General features: G+C 33.5%; 1 protein-coding gene across 1 annotated transcript in view; it reads right to left on the reverse strand.

Annotated features, from left to right (window-relative positions):
* LOC149375472 (uncharacterized) overlaps positions 1-12866 on the reverse strand; it is a 268757-nt gene that overhangs the window by 39266 nt on the left and 216625 nt on the right. The gene's annotated exons all lie outside the window — the stretch shown is intronic.

A 12866-nucleotide genomic window follows, 5' to 3' on the forward strand; every position in this document is an offset into this window, starting at 1 on the left:
CTTTGCAACTGCGATTAAAGACATTTAATTATAGCAGCCCAATGCTTTTGAGGTTTTTCCTAAGCTCCCCCTTTCCACTCCCTTTACTTTCAATAGATCATCTGTATTTTCTGGCATACGACAAAGTAGCTACGCTGTTGAATCGAGAAAATACTCGCACCCCTTAAATATCATGTGTCAGTACTGACGCGTTCAATGAGTATGACAATTCAGTTTTACGACCTCCTGCTGCACAGCGCTGCTTATAATATATTAACGATTATCGGTACGTGCGAGGTACGTGTCCTGCAGGTGTTTTTGTTTCACACTTATCTTCCCTATAATCTTCCCTTTGAATTAGTCACTGCCCCATTGGTAGGTACATCATTTTATCGATCGAACGCACTTTTTTGGGTTCCTATTAGAAATTACAAGCCAGCGATTTGTAGATTTGTATAAGTTTCAATATTTTACTGTAAAGTAATGATGTTTTGATAATTACGAGACCATTTTTCTGAAAAAAAAAAAACAACAAAAATCGAAACTCCATATTAACCACAATCTAAAAATGAGTACTAAAACACCTGATGCACATGATACGTGACTCATGTTGATTGAAGTTGGAAAAAAAACATTTTTTTTACAATAAAACGTTTATTAGATAAATTTTTGTAAGGTAAGATAATAATTTTTTTTAATTTGACTGTGTACAGAAATGCATTTACGCAATTTACTATAATATTAAGAAGTTTCAAACATATTATGTTCTCTAAATAACATTGTAGTTCTAAAGCACTTTAGCATAATATTTAGTTTTACACGGTAAAATTAATAAAAAAAAAAAAAATATCGTTGGAAACTGTATGTTTTGCAACTCATCAAATTAAGTGAAATAATCGATGTTACTTGCTTCAAGGGGGCTCCTTCACGAAAGTCCTTAAACAGAGATATATTATTTCTTGTAAATAAAAGTCTACTGAATTTAATGGTGGTCTAAATTATATTTCGAATGGGTCGAAATTTTGAGAAATCTGAGCTCAAAGTTGTAACTATTAGCACGTGTTCCTATGGGGCAACGTGAAAAACAATTTGTTTTCGTTTATAATAAACCTAAATTGAATGTCCCAGCAGACTGAATATATACGTTTTGTAGATGAAGTCTTCCTCTGTAATATGCTGTATTAAAAATTGTGGATAAAGGACCATTTTAGCGAGATATTTGTGATGGAAATAAATAAATAATGTCCGGGAGGTCAGGAGGTCACGTGGGTAGCAGACGTACTTGTTCACGACATATATATACCATATTCCTATATATTACATCGCTATACTACACCAACACAGGTGGTCTGGTCTGGTGGCGTCATAGAGGTATAAGAATAGAGGAGAAAAGGGGACGTGATATGCGACAGCAGAATTCGCTACGTAACGGGGCATCTGTCTTTGTCTGGCAGTTGTGTTATTGGTCGAGTCATACATGAGATTGAATCAACTGTAGGATCCAGAACGAAGAAGTAGCCAATAACGTGGCTTTGGCAACAAGGACAGATGCCCCGTTTGACTTAGTTATGCTGTCGCTGCCGCTAATGGGTTAGTATAGCGCTTTTCCCCTCTATTCTTATACCTCTATGGGTGGCGTACCCTCGTATGCACTAGACTGGTCAAAACAATAATTAATTTTTCGTACAAAGTTAAACTACACACATAAATATTATTTTTCCCACTTCATGCGTTATTAAAAATATTATAATGATTTTCAGACACATTTGTTTATTAAAAAACAAAACTTTATTTTTTGTTAGTCTTTGACCTCAGCAGTAGTCGTAGGAGCCCCCTTAAAGAAGTGCATATATATATATATATATATATATATATATATATTTATGTATGTGTGTGTATGTGTGAATATATATATATATATATATATATATATATATATATATTTAAAATCATTACTACGATTTCACAACCTTCTACTTAAAATTAAAAAAATATTGTTTTTATACTATCGTACATTATTTTCTTTCTTAGATTGCTGATACTTCTATAATAGTAATTGCTAAAACTGAGAGTTGAATTTAAGTATTAGTTATAGGTTATATTCTAAAGCTAAACTAAGGTAGTAATTTTGTCACTCATCTTATGTGTATATTAAATTAAATAAATCTACTTTTCTTTTTTTATTTTGTAAAAATACTGTAATTTTTTTGAAAAAAGCTTATTTGCACTTTAAACATTTTTCGAAACATTGAAAAAAATAGCATCACAAAATAAGAATCAAATAATTCACTAGCTACCACTTAATTATCAAGTAATAAACATTTAATTTGGGGTAGAAAAAATACATAACAGCAAAGCAATGAACAGACAGAACCAAAATAATGTAGTTACGCACTTGGCATCCATTGTTAGATAAGCGTATTAGAATCTTTTACTGTCTACTTAAATAATACGAGTACAAGCGTATAAATCCTACGAATTTTCTTCAAGATCGTTCCTGAATTCATGTACAACTATAATTTAAGATTTAATATGGTTAAAAACAACATTGTGGTGATATAATAAGGAATAAAAGCAACAACAAAAAGCAACGTCAGCGGCAGCTTCAATTTAACGCTGATTCTACGTATAGCGTTGTAATACAAGATGTGTTTATGTTTTCCCTATATGCTGGTGACTTATTCATAATACTTGAGAGTGTATTTTTGTGTGGAAACCTACTTTTTCTGTGGTAGTTCGTAAAAAAATTTTTCTGGAAGTAGTTAGACTCTACTGATGTTGTATTTTACAAATCTGGCTGTATCAAATGTGGGGGTAACTTCATCGTTGCAGCTATGGCCATCGAAAAAATTATCACTTATAAGATGTGGTTACATCTGTTTGAACACACTTTAATTCTTAATCTCAAAAGTGCCGAAGGCTTAGATTTTTACGCTTATTGCCACAAGTTCATGCAAAGACGTACCCAAAAAATTTTAAGAGACTTTAAAGGGATGTATTAAATTAAATATGCTCGAAAGACCACCTTATTTTACAGGTATTTTCGTCAATTTAACTCGTGGCAGAGTTCCACTTGACATCAGCTTTATTAAAATTCCCTCAAGCTTTTAGAATATAGCATTTCTTTCCTTATTTCTCTCAATAATGTTAATTACACGTTTATTTTTAATAAGCAAGCAAATAGGCTGGCCCAACTTAATTTATTTTTTAAAAACTGCGCATTGGTGGTTTTCTTCAGGGGCATCTTGATTTCCTGGGCATTCAAAGCTCGTTTTATTTTTCACTTTGCAGCCATGAAATACTATGATTTTCAAAGGCTAAAAGATTCCTGTTAATGTCGTTCTCTTTTTACTGCGTCGAAGTTGTACCATTAAAAATTTTGAGAGTTAAATTTTACGCTAAGCTCATGCACTCTGGCCCTACCGAAAATTTTGAATCCATGCCTGTTAAACTTGAAAAAATATGTGAGACTTTTGCACAATGTCGTCAACGATGCAGCAAAGTACAACCTCATCGTCAGCTTACTTGACAGCGACGCCATTGATCAGCTTGCAGACATCATCAGCGACCTGCCTGAGACTGACAAATACACGACAATCAAAGAAGCAATTCTCTCTAGGACGTCCGATTCGCGCGAGAAGCAGCTACAAATGGTGCTCTCAGGTCTACAGCTTGGTGACATGAAACCATCTCAACTATGGCGCAACCTCAAAAGCCACGCTAGTGCCAACTTTACAGACGAAGCCCTCAAGGTCAGGTGGCTAGACCTTTTACCGCCTAACGCTGCCATGCTGCTTCGAGTGCTTGAACACGCTGACATGCCCAAGCTCGCAGAGGCCGCTGATAAACTGCTGAAAACCGGAACCTCTGTAATGCCTGTGAGTCACGCACCACGTTCCATTAGTTTCCCTACAGGTCAAGCCGGACATCCGGACCTCACTCAGGAAGTCGCCGCCTTTAGGCTCGCAAAAGCGCACTTCACCGCGCTTACACGCCAGCAACTCGAGCAGCCCACGGTAAACAACAACAACAACAACAACACCAACAACAACAACAACAACGACAACAACAACAACAATAACAACAACAACTGTCATGGACGGAATTTCCGCTCCCACAGCCGAGGCCGTTCTCAGTCACCCGCAGCCACGCCAACCTCGCCTTCCCGGTGCTGGTACCACAACAAGCATGGAGCAGCAGCCATACGCTGCATGAAGCCCTGCTCCTACCGTGCACCCATCGCACTGGGACAGGGAAACGCTTAATGCCACCTTTGGATCAGGTGGCAGAGGTGAGCATACGCACCACTGAAAACCGCCTACACATGTGCGACAAGCGCATTAACCTACGCTTTCTCGTGGACACTGGCTCGGTCCTACTGCTCTTGCTAATGTCAACAGTCCGAGAAAAGCTACCACAGCAGCCAATCATGCTATACGCCGCCAACCAGTCGACTATCCAGACCTTCGGCACACACAAGCTGTCGCTCAACCTAGGTCTCCGAAGAGATTTCAATTGCACCTTCACCATTGCCAACGTGCTACACGGTATTATTGGTGCGGATTTTCTGATGAATTACGGGCTCTTACTCGATCTTGAAGCCGCCAGGCTTACAGATCCCCTCAGCGGCCTCGCCTTGTAGGGAGTCCTTGACAGGATGCCTCTGTAATCGGTTTCAACAGTCACTCATTTCTACGAAAACAGTAGCACCTTCGTACAAAAGTATGCTGAGCTGTGCAAAGAATTCGCAGACCTGTTCAAGCCAAGCAGCACTTCTGTCCAGCCCCCAGGACTACCAGTGAAGCACTCAATCAGCACCACAGGACGCCCAACCTTTAAGCGCCCTTTCCGCCTATCTGAAGAACGACTGGATGCTGCCAAAAAAGTTTCCGCAGATCTTCTGGAAAAAGGTATCTGGATAAAGCTACTTTTTATTTTTGATTTATTATTCACTATTATTAAATTTTTTATAACAAACTTTTTAATTTTTCAATCTATTTGATCACTAAGGTATGTTAGTAATGAAAAAAATTAGCCAGTGACTAAAATTACTTATAAAACAGTTCACTAGATGATTTACACCAGTTTATTGACTAAACGTTTATTTGTTTGTATTTTTTTTTATAAGAAGTTTAAAGCCCTGTAAGAGTAATTTATTCATCAAATGATTTTAAACACCGCTATAGTCATATATCTTAAAAAAAACCAAACAATGTCAACCATTTATTTTAGTAATCGATTGTGGTGGTCTTTATTTAATAAAAAACCTTTTTTAAAATGGTGGTAAAGAAAATAATAGAGACAAGAACTTGGAGTTTGAGAATACGTTTAGTATGTAACCCTCTATCACGAAGAAAGGTACAGTGTAATGAAACAGCTGTTACGTTTTTATATTTTCATATAAATGAAAAAGCTAAAATTTTTTAGTAATGAATGTAAAAATGTTGCCTTTTTTATTTGCCTTACCATTATTCGTATATTTAAGTAGTTTTCAAACAAATGTCCATGTAATTGGCACTATATTGCATTTACATTATTGCAACATGTACTGATATTGTTGTTAGTAAATACGATGGTATATTGTATTACTCGTTACTTATTAATACAGTTTGAATTACATTCTAGTAAAATAAGATACTGCCCCTTCGTTCAACTATTATTATATATAATGAACTTGGTACTAAAGGAATCTAGGCCTCAGGTTGTAACTAAAATTTTTTTGCTTATTAGGAAAATGCAAAATTTACACTCATGAAAAATGAGCATTGAGTACAAGCTCGAATTATTTTATATTTTTCCTTGGTATTAGTTTATTATTTGCTGAAAGTTAAAGCACTGTCAGTTGGCTCTTGTCGAATGGAAAAATATCTCTTTACAAAGCATTAAGATCTCAAAAAATTTATTAAGCTTCTTTGTCATTTTGTCAATCAGCACACACTTTTGTGCACACATTACACGTGAAATATTTATCGTTCAAGAAAATGTGTTATAAAATAAGTAATTAAAAATTCACGGCCAACCGAATTAAAAACGATGAAAAAACGAATCAATACTTCAATAGCAGATAATCTTATTTACCATACAATTACAGTTGATTACTCTCTGCCTCTAAGATTTTTTATTCCTCTTAATAATCGTAAGTATGACCATTTTTAACTTGCTTTCGGATTTCAGATTCAAAACTCTTAAGCCAAACAGACGTGCCTACTTTTATCCACATTAATATTTAATGCATTATTTTATTTCTTTATTTATTTTTTGTACCAAAATTTTGTTGACATATTAAAAACCGCAATTTCTACAAAGTTCTTTTATAAAAACTTTTTTTTTAGTTTTGATACGAAAGGTGCAGTCCTGACAAAACCTTAAGTCTAAGATGTTTTGATATGAATTTAAAAATTGCATTTTATTTTAGACTGATGGCTAAAAATATCTCCAAAGTATAAAAAAAAACCTATTGTGTAAAAGAAGATTAACAACATCTTCAACTATCTTGAATGAATAAATAATAAATACTAGTCAAAAATTTGTTTAAATATTATTGAAGTCACAGCCTCTTTCTTTACATATTATAAGTTTTACCGTAATTTTTCTTTATTTTGTATTTTGAGATGCACTTTTTGAAAATTCGTATCAAATGTAACTTTGGTGATTGATAAAATAAGGTATTTATGAAGAAGTTGGTGCTTTTATGTTGAACTCCGTACTGCCTAGTATGATGATTGGTATACATATATTATGTGTTGAGAACAAGTCAATAATCACATACAGATTCATGCTCTTAAGTAAACCGAGACTATACTAGGTACTTTGAAATCGAAGAAAGAAAGCTCTATAATATTGAATTTCATACAGTAATGTTAATCTATACATAGTACGTCTATGAACATGAAAAGTAAATGTTGCTGAAGGACAGAAAAATGTTACATAATAATTCGACCCATTATTTTTCATGACTTTAAGATACGATTTACTTCAATATATACCATGTACTATTTAACCTGTCTGTTATTATTGGTCAATTTACATATATTTACACATCTGTTGATGTGAACTTAATTGTTGCATACGCTTTTAAAGCTACAACCTTACAACTTAAAAAAACGTGCCATTAGAAGTCGGTTCTAAAAAATAGTACCAAATGCAAAAATAAAGCTTTATTCTACATATTAACATGCAAAACTTTCCTCCAATATACCCACCCTTTTTTCCTGTGGTTAAGGACGTATATAATTATATACGCCCCTTCTGATGTTTTCAGGAGCTTTTTCCTTCCTATATCCAAAATCCTTGATAACTCATCTCGATTTCCTGACATACGACAAAGTAGCTAAGCTGTTGAGCTGAGAATAAAAAACTCGATCCTCTTAAATATCATGTGTCAGTACTGATGCTTACAACAAGCATGACAATTCACTTTTACCAACTTCTACTACGCAGCTCTGCTTATAATATATTTACGATTATCGGTACGTGCGAGGTACGTGTCCTGCAGGTGTTTTTGTTTCACCCTTCCCTTTTCTCTAATCTGTCCTTTGAATCAGGCACCGTCCCGTTGGTAAGAACATCATTTTATTGATCAAACGCAGTTTTTGGGTTTATATTGGAAATTAAAAGTCACATGTAATTTGTGGGTGTGTATGCATTTTAATATTTAACGGTAGCGATGGCATGTTTGAACAAATACGAGGCCGTTTCTTGGGCAACGAAAAACAACATGAATTGATATTTTATATTCACCACAAGCTTTAAATAAGTCGTAAAACACACGTACGTGATGCACGATAGACACTGATTAAAGTTGGAAAAAATATTCTCTGTTACGATTACAATGCTTATTACACTTTTTGTGAGGTACAGATCTGATTGTGTACAGAGTTACATGTAAACAAATTATTGTATTATTTAACTATCAGAAACACTTGAAGTTCTCTAAATAATTAAATAGTTTAAGAACACTGTAATACAATTTCAATCTGCACCAGATTGATAACATAACTTTCAGATTCTTACATTGTCTAACTGTGTATTGAACTGAAATTCTGATTTCTACAATAAGAATATGAGAAGCGGGTATTATCTTTTCTTTCCGATAACACGTATTTGTACAAGAATTTAGTAGTTTAACTAGGAGCTTAAAAATAATTTTAGAAAATTTTTATTAATTTTGTACAATTAAGTAATCAAAAAGTTGATACACTCTCTTACTTAATACTTCTTTCTATTAATTAAAACTTTGTTTTAGTTAAATTTTAAAAATAATAATGACGTAATTAAAGTATTAATGACAATTTACTTTAAATTAAATAAAACTGTTTATTAGACTATCGTACATAATTTTCTTCCTTACATCGCTACTACCTCTGTAATAGCGATTGCTAAACTTGAAAATTAAATTTAGGGAGTGCATTTTCAGTTATATTGTCGAGCTTTATCGAAGTTGTAGTATTATTACTTACCTGACGTAAACATCAGATTAAAAAGTATACATGTATTTGTTTTTTTTTTTTTTTTTTCTTTGTCAAAATTACTGTCAATTTGTTGAAAAAATGTTATTCATCTTTACAGTATTTCTGACTCCTTTAGAAAATGAACACACAATCGTAGTAATCAAAAGCTTTACTGGCCACCATCTTATTTTAAAGCCCTTCAAATTCATTAGGAAATAGAAAAAATACATAACCACAAATCAATGAATGGGAAGAGCCGAATCGCTGTACGATAACATACTTTTCACGAATTGTTTGATAAGCTTATTAAAAGCTTATCTAATTAACTAACATAAAAATTTACCTAAAGCTTATTTTTATTACATCGTCAATAAAGTATAAAATATTAAAGTTAAAACTTTGATATTATCTTAGTTGTTATGATAAATGTGACAGTTTTATAAGTACCGAGTATACTTCAATCGATTACTTCTTGGTAATATGTTAGTTTTTTATTTTAATGAGCTGTATTTTTATATAAAATCAACAAATATTATAACAATAGATAATTTACTATAGCCTATGTTTTGAAGTACCAGTTTTCATTTTGATTTTTTTTGCAGATAAAGATAACACTCCTATAATTTTTTGAATTAAATTATGAGTACGGGGAGTACAGATTGTAGATAATCTTAGAATAACCAGTAACACGTACAAAAGCCGATTTAATATTTGTATTTTTAAATTCTTTATAAAATGTTATTTGCAGTTACATTAAAAAATATCATGTACCAAATACCATTATTCAAAGGATTCTTTTAAAATCATAAATAACTATAGAATCGAAGTCGAACCAATTCTATCAGACAAAAATATGAGCATTATTCAAGATTATTTAAAATAAAATTTTAAAAAATTATTGTATTTTTCTGTTCCTATTCAAACTTCTGTATGATTCTTTGCGTACCACGAAGAATATTCTATAAAATAAACCATCATGTAAGTCACAGATTTTCAATATCAATACCACAGTATGAAACAAATTATACATTGAGCCATCCCCAGAATCGTGACTACCACCACCACCACAACACCAAACTAATCAATCATGGAAAGAACCCACTGCTCCTACCAATTACAATGTTTTGTGAGGCCACGTATTTACTCGCAGCCAATACCGTCTACCTTAGCTCCTACTCTCCAAATTTGACGGCCAATCAACTTCGACTCTCGAGCTTTTTTTCTCCTACCCCACTTGGGTTAACGCAAGCTCGACCAAGTGCTTTTTTCCCCCACCACCAACAAGTTTTCGATATTTTTGGCTTCTTCTAATATTTTATGTACGAGTGTTCAAACTATGTATTGATTTTGTGTGTGTCGTATATCAATATGTTTACAATAGAGAGATTTTCTCGCAGATGGTTTATAGAAAATGAGCGTTTGGTAAAGACATGTAAATTAATACCTACGTGATATGAAATCAGATTCGATTTACTTCGCGCTTGAAAGGACTTGTTGAGTTACAAAAGAGGTGGTATGTGAAAAATGATAGAAAACCTAACGTTACTTACTTTAACAAAGTGTAAATTCTAAGGGATAACAACTCTTTGGGAAAAATAAAAAGTTTTGAATTTTCATTAGGACTTCGAAGCTTTTTGAAATGGTAAGGAGTCGTTGAATGATTTTTTATGGTGATATTATTTTTAAGGAGAACCACGTCATTTGATGGACTTTAACAATTTTTTTACACTTACACTTTTAAATTCTATGAAAAGGGTGGGCCTTTTTTTCAAAAAGCCAGAAATTTGAATTGATTTCGTTCACAAGCTTTGTACAACTGAAAAGTAATTTTTTTCGAAAAAAAAAAAGTTATTACTCAGATAGCATTAACATTTTTATCTGCCATCTAGGAAACTCTCAAAATATTCGATGCCAAAGTTTGCTTAAAGTCAGATTAGTTTTACGGAGCCGTAATTTGAGACGTCACATTATATCGGCTGTAATAAAACTGTAACAGCATGTTCTCTAAATGAAAATAAAAATACTTTCAAAATAAATCTTTTAATTGTAATTTAGAAAAAATGTTGGTTATCGTGAAAAAGTTAAGAAACTCGTGTTAGATGTAAGTAGCTTTCAAAGTCTTTGTATTAAATGCATGTAGAAAATATGTTATCGTCTCCTACTTGATGATTCCAATCTTATTGAACAAAGTTTCAAATATATAGGTTTTAATTAGCAGGTCGCAAAAGCCTTTTAAAGTATTCTCCATGTTAATATTTAATGTCAATATTTATGTAAAGATGATTATAAACTGTTTGTTAATTTTATATGTCGAGCTGGAACATCCTGCCTTATTCGACTGGATATACAAATGAAGGTACGATATTAGCGTTGATAACGAGAGATTTGATGCAGCAATTTTACGTACACGATGGGTTTCAGTGGTACATAATCATCTTCTCCTTTCCAAAGAGAATTGGGAATCCTATATGTACAAAAATTAATTTATGCCATATTGTATCACCCAATTGTTATACGAAAGCCCACCTGCAAAAAAAAATGTAAACAGAACAGAAAATCAAGAGGTCTTTTAATTCTTTTTACTAACATGAGATATGCCTTACCAACGTCCCGATATAAAAACAGAAGCTATAACAACTGCAATTTACTACACTCGTTTCGTAAATCCTCTATATATATGCGTTTTATTGCTTTTACTGTGTTTTCTCTACAATGAGGCATATCCAGAATGAAAGCCATGTATGCCATACATTGGAGACCTAATGTAGTGTACAAACAAAAAAAAAAAAAAAAAAAAAAAAAGAAAAAAGTTATGCCTCAGTATTTGGGAAAACACAGCTTTGTTCAATTTACTCTAAGCGTTCAGTTGAGACAACTCCTTGACTTTTCATTTTTAATGATGTTAATTATTTTTAGTAGACGAGTTACTTGTTTCGAAGTTCCTTGATTGACTGCATATTGTGAACTATTTTCTTTCCTTAGTATACAGCCAGAATAGTTGAATTTTTCGCATGTAGTTTCTTACCTAAGGTTTTAGAAATACTTTTAGTCTTAGAAATAGTTTTAGAAAGTTTCAAAAAGTGACTTGATAAGCTTAATCGTTTAGCTGGAAGAAAGTTATATTTCCTGCTCTATTGTAAAAGAATTTGCTAGCTCCAAGACTTTGCTAGCTTAAAGTCTTTAAAGATTGTGTACCACAGCGAGTAAGTTGTATTGGAATGAAGACTTGATTTTTGTAGATTCTTCTTTTTTTCTTTTGTCTTATGTAAACAATAGTATATTACGCCACTAGGGCGGAAAGTGCTTCTTCCCGCCCGCGGGCGCACTTTCCGCCCGCCGAGTACTTTCCGCCCGAGGGCCGAAAGTACTCGAAGGGCGGAAAGTGCGCTCAAGGGCGGGAAGGCCTCCGCCCGAGTCGCGTATCCTATTTTTCTCCTTAAGGGCGCAAAGTGAGAACGTATTTTGTCTGGTTAATGATCACTTCAATAGAAATTTAACTACAGGATTAAAAATGAAAAATATTTACGGTGAATTCTAAGATATTGCAACCTCTGTTAAAAAATAACGGAGGTGTTTCGAATAGTGTATTGACTAGAATAGTTGAGTACGAACAAAAACTTAAAGCTGGTATGCTAGAATATCTTGACTGCAGTGTAGATATTAGTGAACTTCCCTATTTATAAATTGTGTTGTATATATAAAACTATGTTTATTGATTGAGATGTCATGAAGAAGAACGGTAACTCGTATTTTGCATCAATTATTTAAAATTGAGTATGATTTTATTTTTATAAAATAATAAGTCTAAAAAAGTAGTCGGTAAGGTAGGGAATTTTTTAAAATAAGTAAGAGTTAATTGTTAATAAACGAAAGTTCGCATCAAAGGTTGTGCGGGGTCCAGGGGCGGCAGCCCCTGGTGGGGGACCAGGGGGCAAAGCCCCCGGCGGGGGTCCAGGGGGCGGAGCCCCCGGTGGGGGGTAGGGGGGGCAAAGCCCCCCCCCTCGTCCAAAAAATCAATTGATCGTTCGATTAAAAAAAAATTTACAACCATTTCCCGGAAAAAAAAAAAATAAATTAAATTAATCTAATCTCCCGAAAAAAAAAAAAACTTGGTGGAATGAGAGTATGAGTATCAAAAAATGGCAATCAGAGATATAATACTCCCTTATCGTAATATTATATTTTTTCTTAAGAAATTATACACAAAATATACTTATAATAGAATTTCATAAAATAATCAAGTCTTGTTTTGAAGATGTATAAAGAAAGATATTTGATAGATGTCGCATATAACATATTGATAATGTACAGCACCAACTACAAAATTTACTAATTTTTCTTATTTGCGGGCGGGAATGTACTTTCCGCCCTAGGGCAGGAATGTACTTTCCGCCCTAGGGCGGGAGGTTCCACTTTCCGCCCGTGAAATAGGCACTG

This window comes from Copidosoma floridanum, unplaced genomic scaffold, assembly GCF_036245765.1.
Source record: "Copidosoma floridanum isolate Cflo_tuat_1 unplaced genomic scaffold, Cflo_Japanese_pri ptg000007l, whole genome shotgun sequence".
NCBI lineage: Eukaryota > Metazoa > Arthropoda > Insecta > Hymenoptera > Encyrtidae > Copidosoma > Copidosoma floridanum.